Consider the following 21,362-nt stretch of genomic DNA (forward strand, 5'->3'; position numbering starts at 1 on the left):
AGAGAGCGCTAGTGATGATCCCTGCAATATTTGACTGTTTACTTGGACGTACAATCCTATTGTTCCAAACATCCGCTTTTCAATTAAAAAATATGCATATTTTGTTGCCAAATATATGCTTTAGATTTGATGTTGTCTGAGTCACCCTCAGGGCCAGCTTTACGGCCGTGCGACCGGTGCAGCCGCACCTGGTGCTGACTTGGGGGGTGCTGCGTTTAAGAAATAACTTATGGGTTTAAAAACACCTGCTGCAGAGTTCTTTGTGTGACGAGCAGTTTTCAGGCAAAAATGAAAATGTCAAGATAACGCTGGTGATTCATGTTCTTGCTGGAGAGAGTTTGGGAGATAGGAATCTTGTCCAGTGGCAGTTTTTAATCTAAAATACAGTAGCGCAGAGGGTTAATGTGCCTGCTGTAAAGAACGTGCACTACGCAGATCCCAGAACTGTATTTAAAAATCGATTGCTCAGTGCGTTACTCCTTTTGTCACAGAGATCCTTTTGTTACTTGCGGTTCATAGGTCGCAATCCTAATATAACACAGTGAACTATGACCAAGCACTCTTAAAATATAATGCCTAGCCGTATGTATGACTAGTGACTCCTGCACGTTGTAATCCTCATTGTTTTTATGTAAGACTTCCTATATACTGATTTACAAACGGATGATTCATTGTCTCTGTATAATGCGTGTGTGATGTAAAGTGCTCCGATACCCTACACTGGTGTGAGTAGCGCTATAAAACAAATGAAATGCATGCCAGAGAGGTGCTATGGAGAGATGAGGAGCACCGTTGGAGGGTGGTAGAGAGGGAATCTGTGAAGAAGGTCGTTGGGGGTGGGCGCCAACAAAGGTTGTCGCACTGGGTTCACGTTTGTACATTATCCGCCTTCTCAGTGGCATCACAGCGCATTCTGTATTTAGGCTCACTTTCTTGTTGAGCTGGGAAAGCCACTAACCGGCTGTCAGATCTTTGTTGGAACTTGTCTGAGATTAGTAGATTACGTTCAGTGTTTAGTTGAGAAGTGGTTTGTGTAGATTAGTGTTGAAGGTAAATTGTTTCCACCTTGGGAAGGTGGGTTTGTCTTTTCCCTGCATTGTCCATGCGGTTGTCCTTTGCTCAGCTGGAGTGAGGAATTTTCATATGTGCATCTATGACGCACTGTTGTGTGCAGGATGGAATGGATGGTGTGTTTATGATGGATTTATGAGTTTTTCTCGTATATGTTACTGTGGTGCATGACTGTGCTGTTGGGTTGGCACGTCTTTTTCCAACTTAATGGCATTAATGCCAGATTGTGACCACGGTGGTGTACCTTTTTAAAAAAAAAAAAAGTTTTAGTATGACCATTTGAAGGTGCATCTGGAGTGATGGTGCACCACAATAGTTAGTGGAGACTGCTGTTTGATATCCGGCAGATCCAGAATATGGGATATCAGAAGAAACGTGGGTGTGTGTGGTATGTGCTCTCTATACTGCACGATGGGATGTAGTGCTCGATGATTGTGAGGTGTCGATGGTATCTGAAAGAGAGCTAATTTCTGAACCAGCGGTGCTGTGTATTTACGTGGTGTTAAGCACCACCTCCCAACGCATTGGTTAGTCCATCCAGTCGGAGAGGAGCAAGTGAAGTACTGCAAGCAGACACAATGCAACATTGCGCATATAGAATCCTCTGCAACTGGTTATGTGGGGAGATTTAGAAACTGCCTTGCATAGTCCAGTGAGTACTGCTGGTGTGTTGTATACTTGTGTCTGCAAATATAGAATAGGCAAACTTACTAGCACAGGTTGCCTCCTCGTGGCTGTAGTGCATTCAATGCAAGAAACCCCGGCATGTGGGACCAACCCCCAGGAAGGGGTGCCCCAGGCCCCAGCCTTTGGAGCGGTCGCTGCTTCATAGCTCCTCATCTCACTCGTCTCAAAGGAGTCTCCATGAAGGCGAAGCGCAGTCAAAGGGCTGGCATGAAATCTTGAATGAAAGGAGTGCATGGACCTGAAATCTAGGTTCGTCCATGATGCAACAAGGCCAACAGAAGCTTGGAAGCCCAGGCAAGGATGTACTTAGTAGCCTGCTCCCCACTCCAGCACCATGGCCTAGGAGGTGCAACCATCTCAACCAGCTCAGATGGGTGGCCAGGATGAGAAGTCCCAAACTGAGCAATGGGCCAATTTATGCAGGTGTAGCTAGAAAGTCACCAAACCCACAAAAAATGTCACTGATGAACATCATGATGGATGGCCCATACCCATTCCCACCAACCTCTCCTGGGGAAACGCATCAAAGCAGAAACTACACACGTGTGCATGTTGATATCAGTCACTCATGCAAACATCCATATACTCATGTATGCTGACACTCCTCTAGCTTCCAATCAAGCACACTTGCACGCACACTCTTGTGTTTTTACTAGTTTCTCTCACACTCGTAATTACCCCATTGCTTCTTTCATACTCACTCCTATCACTCCTCCTTCCACTCAGATTAGTCTTGCTTGCACTCCTTTCGCTTGCTTCCACTTGTCCCTGTGTCTGATTCTCTCACTGACATTCTCACTCCTGGCTCATGGTCCTTCATCGGTAAAGACTGCAGCAATCATCATCTCTGCCCTGCACTATGCGCTGATGAGCATAAGAGGGCTGCACTAAGGTCCCTACCACACCCAATCCTGTTCCCTCCAGTTCACCACATAATATCCTGCCACCATTAGCCCCTTTCTTTAGGATGAGGGGGGATAACTGGGAAGAGGCACCAAACATACTCTGAAACTGTGGTATTGTGTGTGTGTTTGTTGGCAGCTCTGGGCTAATGATATTATTTCCTCCTCCACCTCATCATCCGTGTCCGAGTCCTCACTAACATGAAGATGTTCACGAGTCAACATTGGCTTGGTCTAGCACACATTACCAAAAGAGACCACCAAAGATAAAAGCACATGGGACCCAAAGTCCATCCCCCTCACATCCGGTGAACAGTGTGAGAGGAAAAGAGGAGGGATGCCCAGTGTAAGAATCTGGATTATTATTCGGAGTGGGTGACTGCCCACCTCAAGGAATAATTACAACCCATATCAGGGTGAATGCTTATTCACTAAATTAACCTGGTAGCTATGGCATTGAGCAGAAAGGTTAATTTACAGCAATGTGTAAAGTATGTATGTCATGCCAAAATAGTAATAAAGTCAAAATACCACCCAATAAAAATCATAAACTGAATTAGAAAATAGAGTAAAATCCAATAAACAAAATGACATATCTAATAAAGGGAACCGGAGATAGGAATTTTTAAAATTGAAATGGTGCCAAATAGCACAAAGTACCAATGATAGTCTAGGTCGTGGTAACCGGGACTTGGGTGCAATTTCAGGCTGACCGCAACGGAGCACGAGTCTGGTACACCAACCAAGTTCATCCCGGTCAAAGATTTTACCTTTTGACTTAGACTTTTAAGTCCAAATCCACCTCGTAAGTATATTTCTAAAGCCCAGCAGGGCCTCAGAGGAGGCACTTGGAGCCTCACAGGGTGTCAGCCAGAGGCCAATAGCAGGGTCCATCCAGGTCCAGTTGCCACTGGTCATCTGTCTGTACTTCCAGGAAAAGGCCGCTTGCAGCATCTTGTCTCCCACTAGCCACACCAGAAGTCAGCTAACTGGTCCTTGTCATAATTACAAGCGGGAACAGGTCCTTCAGGGCACTTCTCATGGTCACATACAGAAGGTCCAGTCCTCTTCTGATCTTCTGCAGGTCCAGAAAATGTTCTTAAGTGGATATCTGTAGGGGCCGCATTTATTCTTAGAACCAGCTAATGGAAGGGGGCGACTCCAGGGCAGGCCCTAACCAATGGGGCTTAAAATGCTTGGGGACAAACCTGCTCACTTTTTCAGTCGCTTCTGTTTGCTTACTGCAAACCGGCCCAAAGTACCATGTGTCTAGGCATATTCAAGATGGCATATGTCTTCTGCCCCACTCAACATGGGCTCTGAGGGCTGGGGGTGTTTATGGAGATTGTGGGTACGGTGGCTGCCCCAAACTGGATTTTTGCACTTGATTTGGAAGTACACTAGGATTACCATGGTACACTCCCCACTCACACCCCCAGCCCTTCGAGCCCTGGTTTAGTGTGACCAAAGACTTTCACCATGTTGAAAATTCCCAAAGTGGGTAAAGTTTGCCCAAGGAACTTTTACCCCATTGGTTAGGGCATGCCCAGGAATCTTTCCCATCCACTAGCAAGTGCCAGGCATAAATGTGCAATAGTGGCTCCTCTAGGGAGTTCTCCGGGGCGGTGGGGCAGGGGAGGGGCAGGGTGGGGGGTAGTAAACTCCAGCATACGGCCAAACGGAGGCAAGTAAATAAATAAATAAATAAAACGAATTACTTTGCGCGCGCTGCATCGCCATTTGGCGTTGCAGCGTGCGCAATGACAAAAGAGTGGACGCCATGGACGCAGGACAAAAGAGTGGACTCCATGGGTCATAAGGCTGACTAAGTGTTTAAGCTACATTGATACAACAAGCTACAAGAGGCCTTTTCCTGGAAGTACCCAGCTGACTAGTGGCAACTGGACCGGGATTGGACCCTGCTATTGGCCTCTGTTTGACACCCTCTGAATCGTAAGTGCCTCCCCTAAGATTCTGCGGGGCTTTAGAAGTGTACTCCTGTGGTGGATTTGGGAATGAACAAACCAAGTCAGAAGGTAAAAAAAAAATAAAAAAAGACGACTTACCTTGTCGTCGCCAGTCACCCCAGACTCTTCTCTGTACTAGCTGTTCTGGCTCCCGGCAGCACCTAGGCTCCCCTAAGCCAATCACGACACTGCTGTCACCATGACAGCAGCGTCGTGATTGGTCTGAGCTCCGCGGTTCTGCGCTCAGACGGGGACTGTGAGGCTGTGCATGTTTTCCACCCAGACTGTATAATACAGCTGGCGGAGAACATGCAACATCGGCATCATAGTTTGGACGGTCCAAGACTTCTGGCCAAACCGCCATGCCAGCTTGGTGCAGCAGCAACCACTCCTCTGCCCTCTCCCTGTGACAAGCTCCGCCCTGCCCCGGCTCACTCCTTATAGAAGAAGAAAATGATTACAGTACATTATTAATGTTGCAATAGTATAATTTTCTTTTTACACTTAGTGGGGCTATGCTCTTCCGCCTTAGAGGTGGAGCCGCCCCTGGTGTAGTGTTACTGTCCATGGGGTGGAGGACCCTAGTCTGAGTACCCAGCCATTTGCTGTGAGTGGGCTGCAGGTGTAACTCGCCTGTGTGTAGTGTGTATGCCAGTGTGCATGTAACACGTACTGCTGCTGGCTATGCTGTATGTGTTTTTGGCTCCAGGGAAGCTTGAGTTGCTGCTCCACATTTGATACCCATTTTATGCCAGTAAAGCTTGCAACTGGTTAGTTGTGTAGTTCCTGTTGCTCGTGCAGTGCCTGTTATATAAGGGAGCCATGTCCTGTCGCTGCTCGTTCTGTACCGTTTGTGTGTGTTGGGGAAGCTTGCAACCAAGCACTCGCGTTCTACCTGTTTCTTATAAAACCTTGTCTGCATGTGGCAATGTCCAAGAGTAGAACGAAGGGACGTCAGGTGGTCACATTGAATGTCACCAGGCCCCATGCCAAAAGGACTCGAGTCCCATCTGACTAACGCATTTCAGAGACTGGAGCTAGAGGTCAACGAGGCCAGCAGGGGGCAGCAGCGTGCGCACTGAGCGCAGGCGCCGAGGTCCTCACATGCCAAGACATTGTTTTGAAGACCGCGACATGGTCTCCTGCCAGCCACTGCGTCTGTGTGTTATCTGATTCTATGTGCCTGGCTCCAGCGTCATTCGCCGGATTGAAGGCTGGAAAACCAAATCCGCTGTTGACGACAAGGAAGATACGAGAACGAGCAAGTCTGAACTTGAGGATGGATTTATTATGTAATCAAAGAGGCGGCGGCTGTGATTCTATTTAGAGCACACTTTATGGCCAAACCCCAAAGTTTGCTCTTGGGCTGCTGAGCAAAATATTCTGGTGACACTTTTCTTCCTCCTCACATCCCTTGCCCCCGTCTTCATCACCATGAGGTGTGCGCGTGTGCTCATATTTGACAGATATCCTGCAGCAGCAGGGCATTTTTTCCAGGCTCACGGAACATGTACAGGAGTGACAGCAGAGCATGCCCCCTGTACCCGCAGCACTGGTGCGGCCAGGACCGCGCAGGGTTCCCTCCGACAGAGAACGGGTGCAGCACACGGAGTGCGCGCTTTCCTCCCAGGTCGAGCTGGGCAACCAAGCAGGGCTCGAGCCCACGCCACGCCCAATGCTTGGCATTGGCTCACTCCTGTCCCACGTGCACGTGCGTGTCACAGCAGAGATGAGCCACGTGTCCCACTCACTACTTGTTCCCCACCAGCTTTTAAAGACAAAAAACACAAGATACGTGGCAGCTGAACGCACACATTTTAAGAAAGTGCTTTTCTCTGCTGTGTGTATCTGCTGCGAAGTTCTGCTCCAATTTGAACGTCTTACTGAGCGATCGAAGTGCATTTACAAAAAACAAGCATTAGCAAAGCCAATAGACCGTGCCTATGTGAGATTTATTGGCTTTGCTGATGTTTTTAGCTATGTTTCAAAGGGCTGAAAGTAATGTAAAAAAGCTGTGTGACACAGCCAGTATGTCCGCGTTATAGTACTTTCTTTTTTTCCTTTCAGTTATGCTGCACTAAAGCTAGCACTGCTGTATAATACGGCTAAAAAACATTGACAAGGCCAATCCTTCTTGCATATACGAGACCTACTGGCTTTGCCAATGCTTGGTATGGAAGGCCATATGGTAAGTTATGAGTATGTATATAGTGTTTACTATTCGCGTAACGAAAATTGAGGGGGCCTCCCTGCAAGGTACGTGGAGGGGCCCCCTCCGGGCTTAATCAGGAGCTCTCTGGCCAGAGTGCTGTGCTGAATGGGCCCCCTGGAGCTTGGGGGCCCCCCGCACCGCGAGGGCTGCAGGGGCCTTTGTTACGCCCCAGGTGTTTACAATGGCTGAAGGACTAATGTATTGAATGCAGAATGCCCTTGCCAACATGTTAGTGTGTCCAGATTCAGAAGCATTTAGGATGATACAAAAACGGTGAAAATGTGCCCTATAAATGTGCTGAATGTACCCTAAGTTGTAGGTAGTCAAAAAAGTCCAATGGGTTACAGCTTTTATTACAGTGATGCTTTAGGCTCTGTGTTACTTTTTGGGTGCAATGGTTACAAAAGAACCAATAAAGCACTCCTGACTGCGTGTTTAGTAGTAAAATATAGCAATAATCTGTGTTCAGTGAGTTGCTTAGACCTTTTGGCTCCTGTGCCACTGCACCTGCTGCACCATTCAAATCATGGCCCTAGAGCCTGCAAGGTAACTGCACTTAAAACAGCTTGTGTAGGCGTAAAATATATAGCAATTTAGAAAAAATCTGTGTTCAGTGTGTTTTCTGGAGCGTTTGACCCCTGTCCCACTGCACCTGCTGCACTAGTCAAATCATGACCGTAGTGCCTGTAAGGTAATTGCACTTGTGAGTGCTTGTTTAGTAGTAAAGTATAGCAATAATCGGTGTTCAGTGGGTTACCAAGAACTTCTGGCCCCTGTGCTACTGCACCTGCTGCACCATTCAAATCATGACCCTAGTGCCTGCAAGCTAACTGTAGTTGTGACCGGTTGTTTAGTAGTAAAATATAGCAAAAATCAGTGTTCAGTGTGTTTCCTAGACCTTGTGGCACCTGTGCCACTGCACCTGCTGCACCATAATAATCATGACTCAAGTAGCTTCAAGGACAAATGAGAAAATAGTTTATATCCAGTGATATAGGTGTTCCGAAAAAGGCACAGGTGCAGACGGAATGCGTAATTTTTGTGGAGCTAAACATAAAAAGCTGTCATAAAAAGTGCCTTTAAACTTATCTAACTCTCCAAAACGAGTTGCCGCAGATGTCCTAAATAAAGCAAATGTGTTATACATCAAAGTGAAAACCAAGAATTGTTAAATTGTGTTATAATGTGGCTGGCTTTTTCATGTGAAAAGATCTTAGCCTGTGCTCGGCAGTGAAGAGGCCATAAACAGTGTAAATTGCCCAAGATCATCATCATGTTACTGATGCTGAGACTGAAATGCGATTTTTTTACTTTGTTCTTAAAAAGGCAGTTTCACAAATTAAATGGACTCTCCAAAGAAGAGAAATTTTTGAAAAAAATGTGCAAATGTTTTGTACAGCTGAAGAACGAGATACCTTTTGTGATGGCTACGTCTAAAATAAAATTTAAAATAAGACTCCCATGAAAACGCAGCTTTACATTTGCCTAGCAAATGTGATGAGATAAGAACAAAATTTAAAGGCCTGTTTATTACAGAAAATGAGTTCATGGAAGAATACTGTAAAGACTGCTTTAGCATAGGGAGGTACAAACTCAAATTGTACAGTCTAAAACTAATGAAGCCAGCAAATGGAAAGCCAGGCAATGTGAGTTACAAACCACAAAGCCAATAGCAAGCCATGGGTGGAATGGATTCCCAGGTCAACTTTCTGAAAGTCCCCAAGATGTCTTTTCCATACCAGACAGCTGCTGTATGGAAACTGTGATACAGAGAGCAGTGGGGGCGGGGTCAGTGAACGTGGGGCCAGAGTAAAAGCCCTGGTTAAAAAAATAAAATATTCCATATGCTTTTGCACACGAGGAAAAGGAGGAAATGTGAATATTCTGTCACTAATTATGATCCCTGTAGTCTCACTTTCTTCAAGGGAAGGACGCCGCTCAATAGCACCTCTTGCTGCCCCGTGTACAACCTACATGGGGCAGCGAGAGGTGCTATTGAGGCAAGACGTGCTATTGAGCGGCGTCCTTCCCTTGAAGAAAGTGTGACTACGGGGCTTAGTGAAACTTGGTAGACCCGTTGTGTGTATACATAGACAGTAAGGTCATTATATCATGGATAAATATATCACCATTCCCTAACCCATAATTAGAACGGGTGGATAAGAGAGTGGGTTCTCTAGTCGTAAGGAAGGCCGAACGACCCCTTGAGGGTGATTGGTAACAGCCAAAACATGTTGACGAAAGAGCAGGAAGGGGCACCAATTAGCCCTTTTTCATGCCCCTTTTGTAAAATGTTTAATCCTATCCAGAGAATCCAAGAATAAAGATTGTTTAGGTCACCATTGAGATAGTTTTAAATCTCTTTTGTTGTTTTTCTGTTCTGCTGAGTAGATCCCTGTATACATGTATGTATTGTCTCCTCCATATCCCTATGCTCCATCCCAGACGTTGGTCTGCGCAGGGATGTTGTAGCAGCCTTATGATGAAGCATGCCACTACTAGTGGGTGAGTGAATTTGTAGAAAACCTTGCGTTTTTCCAATGTGATATTTCTGTTGTGACAGAATATTCACATTTTCTCCTTTTCCTCTTTTGTGTGTAAAAGATTTCATATATAGGGAGGATGGAAAAGGAGATGTGCCTCACTCCCTTTCTTTGTGCGTTGTTTTAAAATAATCCTCACATTAAATGGAAGTTCAACTAATTAGAGGGAAATGCGATACTACCTCTCAAAAAGAATAAGGGTCCGGTTTAGAGTTTGGCGGATGGGTTACTCCATCACAAACATGACAGACGCCTCATCTACCATATTACAAGTGCCATTGGATATAATGCACTCATAATACGGCAGACAGGGTATCTGTCTTGTTGGTTTAGTCAGGCCCTAAAACTTTGTCATCACAAAGCTTCCACTGACTTGATCAATCAAAGTCAGACCCTGCTATCGAGCTGCATTTACATTTGCAGATTACCAATTACACCCCTTTCCATTTTTTTTAGGCAGTAGGCACCCTGGCAAGAAGGCTGGTTTCTTGTTTAGTTGTCTGTTTCACCCTTGGCTTCACAGCACACAAGACTTCCTCCTTCCCACTTCGCTGGAGGCATTTCAGCTATCCAAATTAATTGTCCCGGAAAGTTAGCTTCTAATAAGAAGTAGTGGAACTCTTTTTGTTAAATAAAAAAAATATGGACAGTCGTGCCCCACAGATCTCGCCCACTTCGCCCTCCTGGTCTACCTGAAGACTGCAGGGAGTAGGTGTCCTCTTTGTTTTGCTTATGGGTGTAACTGCCATCATTGAGGTGCTAACCTGCTCTTTTTACATCAGTGGAAAGCTGTATATTGCCTTTTATTGCTGTCCAAGAAAGATATGTTGACATTGTGCCTACACATTGAGTCTGGTTCAGTTAACATGTGACGGACATTTATTAAACATGGTGGACTTATTTCGGTCAAGAAGTCATTAAAAACATTTCATTTGGTGGCAAATGGGACGGGACAGAGAAATGCATGTTCATCCAGTGGATGACCAGCCCGATGTGTCAACAGGAAAAAAAATGTTTAAGTCCCAGCTTGGCCACTTGGCAAAATTGTGCGATCCTACGCAAACCACTATACTTCACTGTGACCCATTGTAATTGACAGTCAAATTTGCAAACACCTTGAACAAAAATTAGACAAACCACTATACTTCACTGTGACCCATTGTCATTGACCGTCAAATTTGCAAACACCTTGAACAAAAATTAGCTAAGGGCATGTGGTATATAAAAAACTTACTTGGGTATGATTTAAAAGACAATGTTGTTCTCATGCAACAATATTGGTCAGATAAACAGGGCATATGTTAAACTTGCATCTCTTGGTTCACTGTTAACAGTATTTTTTAGAACATTGGCGGTTGACAAAATACATGTTTAAAAATAACTATGTTTATTAAATGTCAATGCAGTGATATGATCTAATATAGTAAAATGAAGAGGCGTTCAAGAAATTTAGAGTCTTTATCATGGGTTTACATGACTTTTGCTGCATCATATTCATGGCAAATCTTTAGATGGCTCAGCTCCTGCTTTTGGCTCTTGGAGTTCAGTCCGATTCCGGATTCGCCTGCCCATCTAAGTGTCCTCGCTTTCCCACATCTACTCACAAACATATTAACATGTAGCGCAGCTCGGAGAGCTCCCTCATTCACAGAAAAATGACGTCGCAGATTGCCGCATGCCAAGCATCATTCACTCACAATCTGGCAAAGGCATCAGGAGTGCAAGGCCCCCTCATTTATAAAACTGGGACATTGGCAGAGCAAGCTTCCCTCACTCACAAAACCCATGTAGCACGGGCGGCATAAGCGTGAGCTCGTAGGCCGGGCAAGTGGCAGCTGTGCAAGTCTCCCTCACTAGCGGAAGGAGTGCATGACCATAATGCTTCCAGGCCACTCTTGTTGGCCTCTGTGCTACATTGCTGAGAAATGATGTGCCGGCGTTATTGCTTGCCCAGCATCTGGAAGCTGTGCTAATCACCCCAAATTCCTCGTGGACCGCAGCAAATGGCGAAGGCCATGGTCGGATTGAGACCGCGGGCAGTCGGACATTTAGGTGATGGGCCGGTGGCTCCGGGTCATCTGTGGGTCGTTTTTTTAGGCCTCTGTAAACCGGCCCACAGAAACTTACTGTTTACCCCGGTCCTCGAAAGACCACTGTCAAGTGTCGCCAGTATCATGGGTACTCCCCTGCCATGCTGTCAAACAGATGGTGGGGGACAGGTGGAGGTCTGGCCCTTAGGGCATTCTCTCCTCTGGGAGTGAGGGGGGGGGGCAGTCTCACCCAAGCCCCCTGGAGTAGCAGCATCAGCCGGCGGCTTTTCTTGACACTCCTCCCCTGCCAGGTCAAACCCGGAGGCTATAATGGTATGGGGAGGAGTGAGTTGGAGAAGTGGCCTCGTCATGGGCCCGGTGTTGTCACCTCGGTCCCATAGGCATTGGTGGAGGGTTGGGTGAGTATTTGCATAGGCCTCGCTGTGAGGTCGCCCTTCCCGGAGGATAAACAAATATAGGATGTAGGGTTATGGTCGCAGAGCTGCTGCTGTTGAAACTGGGAAGTACATTCGAGTTCTGGCATCAGCTCAACATTCAGTGATTCTGGGAAATTCACTTAATCTTCCTGCCTAAAATAAATGAATTGGGGTGTGTGCAATGCAGCTGGTGCTTATGCTAATTGCTCCAATGCCCTTGAACCGCGTTCACGCTATGTAAAGCTACAACAGCAACACAAAATACTAACCGTTTGGGAATGTGGGCCACATTTTTGGGCCTAATTGTAATCCCAATCCGACCCTGGCAAAGGTGGTGCCACTATTGATCAGGTGGAACTAAACCACCGATCTCCAGGTGAGCGCTGTGCTGCAGGAACTAGGGCTGCATACAACTTGAAACAGTTTAACTGGAGAATGAACATTAAAGGGGCCCTTCACACGTTTTCTTCTGGCAGCATTGGTATTTCAAAAAAGGCTGTCATATATCCAAAATACCTTCAGCGAGGTGAATTTATTGGCAAGCACGAAAATGGTTCCAGCACCACGAGGTGAGAGGCTCCTTGGCCCTAATTCCCTCACCCCTCCTCATTTGCCCTCCACACGCTCCGTTTGAGCAGTCCATATCCTTCCTGTTTGCTCTTAACAGGTAGCCCAGCCTCAGCCAATGGAAGGCCGGGCCCTGCCCTCTTGCTGTCCTTGGAGCTGTGCCAGAGGGCGCGCGCGGTGTCAATCCCCGTCATTAGTTGTGCGCTGTTGCTGCACCTGGTCAATCCTCCCTCACTGGCCTTGGGGGCGAAGACCGGGGCCGCTTCTTCCTTATAGTGACGCGCCCTATTCAGGGAGCGTACATGCTGTTCTCCGAGGCGGGAGGGGCTAAACGGAAGGCTGCAGACGTGGAAGACCTAAGGGGCTGGAGCAGTGTCAGTTATAATGTGACTAGCACCTTGCCTGTAGGGCAATCTCACTTTCTGCTTATTGGGCACTCCCTTTGGCGGGTTTGTTGCACATGGGTTTGGTTCTGAGATTTTGCCCAATCGGTGGCTGCGCTGCAGTCTGGCAGTAAGAGAATCCTTTGAGCACAGGGAGGGCAGAAGGCGCTGTGTGGGTCATTAAAAGTGTCGGATTGGGAGCAGTTAGGCCCAGGTGCGCCTAAAAAAAAAGTGTCCCACATTCCAGAATCGTGTGAACTCTGCCTCTGGCAGGAAAAGGAGAACAACAGAGATTCATTTATGCACCCCTCCTTCCATGATGGGAAAGGTACACAAATACCTCCCAAAAAGATCACTGCGCTCTGAGAAGAACCATCTTGCAATTATTACAAGAGTTAACCGAGTGCATCTATTTTCTTTCATCACAGCGAAATGCTGGAATCAGCTACCGGATCATATCCGGTCTGAGACCAACCATCTCTCATTCCGCAAACTTCTGAAAATTCTGCTGTTCCCCTGAATCTCCTGATACACTCCGGTTGAGGGCTCTGTATCTAGCGCTGAGAGGCCTTTGGTAGCCATGCGCTTTATAAATGTATAGTCATTCATTCATTCATTCACCTGAGGAGCTCCCTCGGTGGCCCTAACCAGCCCCCACCACCCTAACTTTCCAGTCCTCCTCCCTACCCCAGTCCTCTGCAAAGCGAGTGCTAATGGCTTCCCATCCGCAGCTCCCTGAGGCCTCTGTCCACCTGGAGGGAGCTGGTCATTCTGCCTCTGACAATTAGCTGGCCTGAGGTGGGTCAGGCTCAGTATATGTATGCAAAGGATGTAATAACACTTGCAGTGGAGACAGGAAGGGCCCTGGCTGATTGGACTGCTTCGTCCACCAAAAGAAAACCAACTAGCCCACTAACTAGCTCCAACAAATGGCCCATCGGCCCATGTTCGATTGCCTGCCTTGCCAATCTGAGCCTGGTAATTAGGAATGAGTCTCATGGCAAATCCTGAATAGCCAGGCATTTTCCTTTTTGCATTTTATTCATATAGTCCCCCATATTAGACGTCACTTGGGAGCACATTCAAATTGTAGCAGAAAAAGTAAGTGAGGCTCTTTATGGCAACACCTTTTTGAAGAAATTGTGTTTTTAGGTCTCGCCTGGCTTAGGCTGCGCACATGCGCAGTCTCGTTGGCGTGATTTAATGATTTGGGGTATTTTGTGTAAAGGGCATTAAGCCCCGCCCCTCTTTTCCATTGGCTGGCGTCACAGTTTATGCTAAACGGTGGCCAGCCATTGCAAAAGAGCTGGTTGTGACGTTTTCGTTCGGCTTTTTCTGCCGTCCCACTTGGACGGCCTCGCCTGCTTTCCTTCTGAAGTAAAAGGTTTCTTCTCTTTATGGGGCCAAACACATGGCCCCATAAAGATAAGAAACCTTTTAGCAGGCGAGGCCGTCCAAGTGGGACGGCAGAAAAAGCCAAACGAAAACGTCATGACGAGTGCTTGTTTAGGACTTGTGCCCTGCATGTAAAGTGCTGCTTATGTAAAGCGGTCCACCACCTTCCGGGCATGCTGGCGCTACCTAATAGCACATACATTGGTGGCGGCGGGGGTACCACACACAAGCCTGCTTGCACGTTACACAGATTCAGCAGTGGCATTGTGGGCGGGCCTTGACAGTATCTGGGCCCGTGGCCTATAGCCTGGCTGCCTCCTTGTGAACGCACTTACCGTCTGCTTCCTGCAGGCCCAGCACGGCCAACCCTGCATGACACAGCACAGAGCCTCGTAGGTTGTAAACATGCCAAACATCCTGCGAGGGCACAACTTGGGCAGGGAGCTTTGGGGCCTGAAATAGACCCCATGTAATATAAATGGGCGGCTACAAGGTGTGATCCTGGGCATGGAGTCCTTCCGACTCTGGCAAGCGCAAGAGCTCTGCACCAGAACAGAGAGCATCATGGGAGAGAAGACATTATGTCGGGGGGGTCTGGGGGCAGATATCAATGTCTCCTTCTTGGGCTATACTTCAGGGTGACCTCGGCCGCGGCGTGTTGGGGGGGTGGCTAGTAGGGAGTTCGGAGGGCGAAGGTTTCAGTGGTTAGGATCTGATCCTCGAGGCATGGGGGAGGGGAGGGGGAAGTTAGGAACCTGCACTCATGGAGCGTCAGTCCCGTGCTGAAGGGGGGGGACAGGGGGTGCACCGGATCCTCCATTTACTGTAAACGATGCTGCTTCAGAGCCAGGAATCCCCCCCCCCTTCCTCCCCTTGACGTGCTCTTTCCTTCACTCCCTCCCCCCCCCCTCCACTCCCCTCCACTCCCCCCTCCACAACAGCAAACAAGACAACACTGAGGTCTGTGAAGGGAGAGTAAACCTGCCCCTCCCTTTTCTCTCTCGGGCTGGGGGGGTTGGGGGGGGGGAGAGAGGCCAGAGCCTACATGACACAGCACAGAGCCTCGTAGGTTGTAAACATGCCAAACATCCTGCGAGGGCCTAACTTGGGCAGGGAGCTTTGGGGCCTGAACTGGCCCCCATGTAATATAAATGGGCGGCTACAAGTTGTGATCCTGGGCATGGAGTCCTTGTGACTCTGGCAAGCGCAACAGCCCTGCATCAGAACAGAGTGCATCATGGGAGAGAAGACAGGATGTCGGGGGGGGGGTCCGGGGGCAGATATCAATGTCTTCTTCCTGGGCTATACTTCAGGGTGACCTCGGCCGCGGGGTGTTGGGGGGGGAATCGGGGGGGGGGCTAGTAGGGAGTTCAGAGGGCGAAGGTCTCAGTGGTTAGGATCTAATCCTCGAGGCGTGGGGGAGGGGGAAGTTAGGAACCTGCACTCATGGAGCGTCACAGTACCGTGCTGAAGGAGGGGACAGGGGGTGCACCGGATCCTCCATTTACTGTAAACGATGCTGCTTCAGAACCAGGAATCCCCCCCCCCTTCTCTCCCCTTGACGTGTCCTTTCCTTCACTCCCTCCCCCCTCCACTTCCCCCTCCGCATCAGCAAATGGGACCACGCTGAGGTCTGTGAAGGGAGAGTAAACCTGCCCCCTCCCTTTTCTCTCTCGGGCTGGGGGGCGGCGGGGGAGAGGCCAGAGCCTGAATGAGGGGGGGGGGCAGGTGTGGAATAGGTGGAGGGGAAAGGATGCCCGGGAAGTGGCATGGAGGGGGGCTTGGGAAATGTGGAGGGAGACCCATCTGCCAACCTGAAAATAAATTCCCCTTGTGGAAAGGGGCGTGGCCATGTAGGGGCGGGGCTTCATGATAAGAAATACCTTTTCAGGCCTGTCTTTCCCAGTGCCCTAACCCCCTTGACCTCTTTCCCTCCAGAAAAAAAACAAGCATTGGCATAGGCAATAGGTCTCGCTTTTGGGACCTTATAAGTTTTTAGTTATGCAGCGCAATATCCTTGGTGCAGCAACATTAACTGTTGCATGGTTAAACACTTCTAAGGCCCCAAAGGCGAGACCTATTGGCTATGCCAATGCTTGTTAGGTCTTGCCTACAGAAATCTTTTAGCTGTCTCTTGTTGGTCTATCGTGGCTAGTGCTTGATTTGTAAAAGAATAAGTGCCCGTGCCCAATGCTCGGCCCGCGGCCAATGCTATTAAATGACTGAGCCTGCTACCAAGGCTGTTTTTTTTTTTCCCTTCTGAGTTTTATACAGCACATACTTGATCCGAAGGTATCGGAGCACTTTACATGAGCACCAGTTGCAATACATAAGGATACATTAATTTTTGTTAGACACGGGGACATTAAATGATTTGCCCAGAATCACAGGATGTTAAGTGTTGTTGCTGAGACTCGAACTCTGTTCCCCAGATTTAAGGTCGACCGCCCTAGCCATTAGGCCACATCCTCTCTCTAACTGTGTAGTTTTGAATCCACCCCATGCTTCTTTAATCCACTACCAGTCACTCCCTGCCATTTTACTTCTCTTATGCAGATTCCCTTTTTCTCCCTTTATGACTGTGTTTCCGTCTTTCTATTACCGTCTTCCACTTTGTTTTCCCTCTCTTGCTTTGAGTAAATGTTGGATGCTGAAAAATAAGTGCTGGTCGCCAAAAATGAATGCCGGTGGCCTCCACCGGCTCAAATTAAGCACCGATTGTGGCCAGTATCAAAAATTACAATGGACCTTGGGTAAGCATATTACTTTCTGTAGCTTGGATTTCTTGTCAATTTCATTTGTTTGTTTCTTACTCTTCTAGGTTTTGTCCTTTCCCTGGAGCATAGCTTCTTTACAATCCTTTTGATTTGGTTAACTTTTATCCTTCCACTGCTCACATTCTGAGAATTACTTTTTTTTTTCTTTCAGCACTCCAGGGGTATGCATGTGCTTTCTTGGCCTCTCACCTGTGTGCTGCTCCCCTCCCCCCCCCAAATATCTCCAGCTCTCATCTTTGTTCCCTCCATCTCTTGCTTCCCCACTACTCCCCATCCCGCTTTTTTGTTATTGCTTTTTTTATTTCCTCCTCCCTCTCAAGCTCCTTTATTGCTCATGTACCCCACTTCTTCACTTTTGCTACTCCCCCACGCCCTCCAGTGTTGATTTCTCCCCCACTGGCCCTTCTGTTGTGCTCTTGCCGCACCTTTGGTGGTCGTCTTGTTTTGCCTTTTTTTTTTAACCTTTTTTGTTTTTAAGTTTTCTTTTTGGCAAGTCAGACCGCATCTATTCGCTATCGGGCCCCTACTTTTTGTTCTGATGAGCTTAAATAATTATAATTTTTTGATTTACCACTTCATAATTGGTGCCCGCTATTTTGGAAGGGTAAATTGAAAAATTAAATAATTGGAGAAAACAAATTCCCACTGCATGATGACGCACATGTACATAAGGATGGTGACAAAGGCTCTTGTATACATCACTGTCATGCAGATCTTTTTTTGGGCCGATGTTGCCCTGCATTGGCAAAGCCCTTTTTTGTTTTTTTGTTGCAGTACAACATTGGCTAAAAGCATTGCCAGAGCAAAAAGGTTGGGCAATGCCACTGAAAGCTCAGACCTATCATTTTTGCGGGTGCTAGTTATGTATGTTGAGACCTTAAATGGGCTATTTACTAACAAAGAGGTGCATGAAGCGAATAGCCAATTTTAGATATTCTATAACTCAAAATGTTTGCTGGAAGAAGTGATGAGTCTTTAGGCATTGGCTCTACTGTTTGTGATTGCTTTTTAAACAAAAAGAGCCAGGAGGATAACTCCATAGTTGTGGAGCCTCTACGGCAGGTATTCCCTACAACTATTGGAGTTTAACTCCCATGTTCTTGGTGTAAATTGGGTTTAGCAGAGGATCTCAGACACTTGACAGGATGGCGTCTTTGGATGAATCGAGCTGGTTGGGCCACAGTCGGTTATGAAGCCGAGCCTTGTGGATAAGACACTGTTAGTAAGTCAATGCTTTGGCAGGCCTGGATTCTATGCACTGGCTTCATGGCCCGGGCATTGAAGTTGAGTACTCCAGGTCAAAGGCCAGGTTGGCTGCATGAGTTTATCCCCTTGTATATTGGTGATTAACTTGCTGGGAAGCCCCTTCCAGAGATCCATGGGGATACCGACAAGGATCGTTGTAAATGGCCCCAAAGCTAACAAAGTGAGTTTTTACCACTACATTGATTTACAGTTGACGGGACGCCACTGAATGAAATATGGAGACCTCAATTTCTTTCTTAGTTGACAACTTTCGAAGCAGATTGCCTCATAAAAGGCTTGGGCAATGAGCAAGGATCCAGGATTCATAAGCATTCAAAGAACACTAGTTAGCCCTCACCGCGGCCTCGAGTTTGAGCATCCGCTGAGCAACAAGTGGGTGTTCACCGGGGGTGCCTTACATGGGGATCTGGGTGTCATTAACACGGCAATGCATATATAGGGACGTGTAGTTGAAGGCACTTGCTGTCTTCTTGTTTCTGGGTTAGAAGGCTGTGATCCATGAGGAACTCACATTTGTTGGGTATTTTCATGGAATGCCTCAAACTATCACTAGTTGCCTGTCTCCGTTTTCAGGCATCTAGGAAGGTCTGGGGGCCCATCGTATCAGAGCTGGCCTAGCAGCCGTAATGATCATGAAAAGGCTTGGCCACCGGCAAACTCTGGGAATTTTACCCTCGTGGTCTTCATAGTTTTCTACATGTCTCCATCAAAGAGGAGATTTGATTCAAGATTATTGGCCAATTGGATAATTCACAAAGCCATGTCCTCCTCTGTGCCATGTCCCCTTATGCTCATAAGGTAGACTAGAACCCACCCATAGTTGGTGAAGTCTTTTGATTTTAGTTATTATTGACAGTAGCAGTGCACTTATGCCATCTTGTAAGGAAGAAGCTAGCTTCCCTCACACAGATACCTGAACGTGAACGAAGTATAAAGTGTGTCAGTGGCACCTGCTTTCGTGACGTGTGTAGGAAGTCTACAGATCTACAGTAACTCTTATGACTTCCACGATGGTGAATAAACACTCAAGACCGATCCGCGTCAGCGAAGTGAGAGGCTTGGCAGCACATTCTAAGGAGCGGACATCAGAGGGTGGAGTGGCGAGCAGAAAGTGGATCATACTGAGGCTCTGGGTGTGTATTGGAGCGTTCTTCAGCGTGGGAGCGCCCATACCTTTCCTCATAATCATAAATTACCTCCCTGCAGGGACTGCGGCTTCAGTAGCACATGTTTAAATACTCTTATTTTTTTTAGCTTAGTGAATAGTTTTACTGGTAACTGCTATTATTTTTTTCCTGAGGTGGTTTGGTTTCCTCCACCTTTGCTCGAAGACTCCACCCTGTCATTTAAGGTCAAAGAGATCATTAAGACCACACTTTGTAATTACTACTTCCCCATGGGGATAGGGGGTATTCTGAGGCCGCCTTGAACGCTGGTCCAGTGACCGGAAGATCTTGTTGCATTGTATTTCAAACGGGAGGTGTTTTACAAGTTACCCAGTCAGTATTGTAAATACCTTTTCATTGGACTGGCTCTGTGGCTTGATTCATAAGAACTTGCCAGTGGAAGGAGAGCACGCCAGAGAGTGGTCAGATCAGGTAAAGAGGGAGTCACTCAGAGATGGTGATGTCTTCATTGTTCGAGAGTAAAGTTGAAGCAGTGATTCCGCTTCTTGCAGGGTGGTTCTAGTATCCCGTCGGCCTTGCTTGGTTCTGGATGAATGAATCTCCGGGTTCGTTCACCAAGGCATTACTACCCTCCAGTCAACAAGTGTGATTGGAAAGTGTAAGAAAATGTTGTGAGAGATCCAAGTTAGACCGGAAGGAAGGAATCCTTATGAGAAGTCAGTTCAGCGTATTGTTTTTTACATAGAATGGTTGATGACAAAGTGAGTTTGGGGAGACATTCCAAAGAGCGGGTGTGGCAGCAACCTCATCTGAAGCCCAGGACAAGCAGATGAGTGAATTACATCTTCATTGGGAGGCTTTTGGGACGAAAGTCCTCTGCATGGCTTGGTGAAACTCTTTCGGCCTTCTCTTGTACGTTTTTGGCCAGCTCTTGCCATTTTGTAGCCCCAGCCAGCTTGACAGTCTTGTGAGTTCACTGAAGGTTATTCCAATCACTGACTGTAAGATTTGAAAGCTGGGCTCTGATGTCAAGGAGGCACCCAAAGTGCACCCTTCTTCACACCCTCCCAGGACATTGGGCGTGGGGTGGCAACTTTTCCACAAAAATACAAAACTGTGTCCCACAGAATATACTTTTGCAGGATTTTTGCGCCATTATGTAAAGCATTTGTATGCACTAGAACACTTTTGTACATTCCCACTTAGGGTTCCAATGTACATGTCACCTCGGCATCAAGTTTGCATTTTGGGCATTACTTTGAGTGCTTTGTTAGTCCATTTCCTTTCATCGAAGAGCACCAAGACTGCAACCACCACAATGCAGTGGTTTCAGGCCTAAGGGGAGGGGCCTGGAAACATAGGTTCCCGGTAAAATAAAGGCACCCGGTAATTTAATTGCTGGCGTTTACTATACAAACATGCCAGTGGTCCGAGTCTCCAACCCTCAAGCATATAGGAGGTGTTCTGCCCGTACTCCACAGAAAACTCTAAGCCGGATATCCTGTCCCACTCCACACACCAACAACGCACACATACGTGGCATCTTGCCGTATCTCCCCTATAAATAATTAAGGTTACCAAATGACTGCGTCACCTAGCACATAATGATCTAGTCCATGCCTTTCCTATTACAAATAATTATGTTCCACATTGCTTTGAGTTAAAATAAAGCCCAAGGATAGAGTACTGCATCCTTGGCGACATGGAGGCATCTATATAAATATATATGTTAAGAAAGAATGTCATTATATTTTATTTAATATTAAAACAATTTGGTTCAAAATGATGGGCGGTCTGACTCCTCATTAGTGTAATCGGAGATATTTCTAAAATAAAAGCAACATATATTATAAAGTAGTTTTCTACTCACGCTAGTTGTTTGATGGACTCCAGTCTGAGCCATATCATGATGGCAGCGGGGTCGCCCCCCATAAACAGCAGCAAAGGAAAAATAAAACGGCACTCGTTTTATTTTTATTTTCCTTCCGAGTCTTGGGG

General features: G+C 47.1%; 1 protein-coding gene across 7 annotated transcripts in view; it reads left to right on the forward strand.

Annotated features, from left to right (window-relative positions):
- Nucleotides 1-21,362, forward strand: part of PDLIM2 (PDZ and LIM domain 2) — a 176,056-nt gene that overhangs the window by 83,231 nt on the left and 71,463 nt on the right. The gene's annotated exons all lie outside the window — the stretch shown is intronic.

This window comes from Triturus cristatus, chromosome 11 (assembly GCF_964204655.1).
Source record: "Triturus cristatus chromosome 11, aTriCri1.1, whole genome shotgun sequence".
In the NCBI taxonomy this organism is placed as follows: Eukaryota; Metazoa; Chordata; class Amphibia; order Caudata; family Salamandridae; genus Triturus; species Triturus cristatus.